The sequence below is a fragment of the Alosa sapidissima genome, chromosome 16 (genome assembly GCF_018492685.1).
Source record: "Alosa sapidissima isolate fAloSap1 chromosome 16, fAloSap1.pri, whole genome shotgun sequence".
Lineage (NCBI taxonomy): Eukaryota > Metazoa > Chordata > Actinopteri > Clupeiformes > Clupeidae > Alosa > Alosa sapidissima.
The window spans coordinates 6,849,291-6,851,790 of NC_055972.1; positions in this window are offsets into that span (position 1 = coordinate 6,849,291).

Genomic DNA, 2,500 nt, shown 5'->3' on the forward strand with positions numbered 1-2,500 from the left:
AGTGGCCACCAAGAGACGAGAGCCGGAGAAGGAGGATGAGGACGAGGAAGTGATGGACCACACAGAGGACCTATGGGCTGCAAATCCGCAAATCAGCGCCAACACCTTGAACTGCCAGGCGTTGGATAAACAATGGACATGAGTGAGTGGCGCCAACCCAGCAGAGCTGCATGGTGCTGTGTGTGTGTGGTGTGTGTGTGTGGTGCTGTGTGTGTGCGTGGTGCTGTGTGTGTGTGTGTGGTGCTTTGCGTGGTGCTGTGTGTGTGTGTGTGTGTGTGTGTGTGTGTGTGGTGCTGTGCACGGTGCTGTGTGTGTGTGTGTGTGTGGTGCTGTGTGTGGTGCTGTGCGTGGTGCTGTGTGTGTGTGTGTGGTGCTGTGTGTGGTGTTGTGTGTGTGTGTGGTGCTGTGTGTGGTGTGTGTGTGTGGTGCTGTGTGTGTGAGGTGCTGTGTGTGGTGATATGTGTGTGTGGTGCTGTGCGTGGTGCTGTGCGTGGTGCTGTGTGTGGTGCTGTGTGTGGTGCTGTGTGTGGCACTCATGTGACGTGTAAGGACACTGAACTGACCTGACCCACCCATGCTTGCACTTAGAGTCTTGTTCCAGATATCAAATTAGAACACTGATTTTACTAAGTGTCTTTTTAATTAACGTTTTTCTATTTCAAAGATCTTTTTTTCGTTGACAGGAGTGGAGAGCTGACCGGAAATGAGGTCAGCCTGAGATGTGTTCCCTGGGCTCGAAAACAAAACACACACACACATGCACGGACACACACAGGCACGCACACACACACACACACACACACACACACACACACAGGCAGCCTGAGATGTGTTGCCTGGATTCAAACAAACGCGCACACACACACGCACGCACGCACGCACACACACACACACACACAGGCAGGCAGTCAGAGGAGCATAGCGTCTTCTCGCACTTCTGATCTTGCTCATGGCATGTATTAAAAGAACAAAACGATTTTGTCAAGTTATTGAATTGAAGCTTCAGTTCATTTTTGCTCATTGACGAGCTTTGCACTTTTGGGCCATAATCTAAACGACGGTCCTTTGTGTTTAAGTAGTCTGGCTGTGTTCTCACAGAAGAGCAGCACAAAGCATGCTGTTTAGGCAAAACACCTCATGGAGTCTCCCAAATCATTTGATTTCCTCGGCCACCACCAAAACAGAAAGAAATAAACAAATAAACAAATAAATAAATACAACAATGAAAAAGTTTACCTCTTGTGGCTGATGTTTATGCTTTTATTTTGTGTTTGGTTAAGCAAAGGCGTAGCAGTGGATTTTAACAGGCGCAGCACGTACAAAATGTTTGCTCCTTGTGTGTGTGTCTGTGTGTGTGTGTGTGTGTGCACGCTGCGAGTGTTTTTACGTATGCGTGTGTGTGAATGAAAAATGTATGGCGGGGCGCTGGCTGGTGTTTCAGTATGCGCTTGACGGACGGGCTCTGTTAAGTGGAATCAACAGTGACAGCTGGGGGGCAGTTTAAAGAGTATTTAACAGTCCGCTCTGTCCTGAACAACCCCCTTCACCCCATACCCCCTGAGCCACACACACACACAACACACCACCGCCTACTCCTCCTGCACACCCCCTCCAGCGCAACACCACCACACACACACACACACACACACACACACACACACACACACACACACACACACACATACATACATATGCATATATACCGACACACACACTTGTCTGGGTCCTGGGGCTCTACAGGTCGGCTGTGGGCGTGAGGGCCTGTGGGCATTTTAAATGGGCCCCCAGCTCCCCGTGATGAGTCTCATTTGGTTCCACGGAGCGCGCGGGCCGTGCTGGTCATTTACATTTTTATAGCCCACGGTGGGGAGGGAACGAGAGGGGGGGGGGGGGGGGGATATGTCCAATTATCAACTCAGGACCTGACAAACAATGTCTACTTTCACACACACTCTCAGGCACACACACACACGCACGCACACACACACACACACACACACACACACACACACAAACACGCACACACACACAAACACGCACACACACACGCACACACACACGCACACACACGCACACACACACGCACACGCACACGCACACGCACACGCACACACACACGCACACGCACACACACACATACTGTACACACACAAACACACACACACACATGCACACAAACACGCACAAACACACAGGCAGCACAACTCATGTGAAGATGAGGGACCAGTATGGCCTATACTCTCCACAACTGTCCTCTCTCTCACACACATGCACACACACGCACACACACACACATACTTTCTCTCTCTTTCTCTGTTTCACATACACACACATCTCACCCTATAAGGACCTCATGTACAAATAAAGGCTCACCTTGCCCTACCCTGCAGTCTTTATCTCCCTCTCTCTCTCATAAATACACACACACATACAGGCATCCACATAACACACACGCACACACACACACAGGCATGCACACAAACACAAACACACACACACA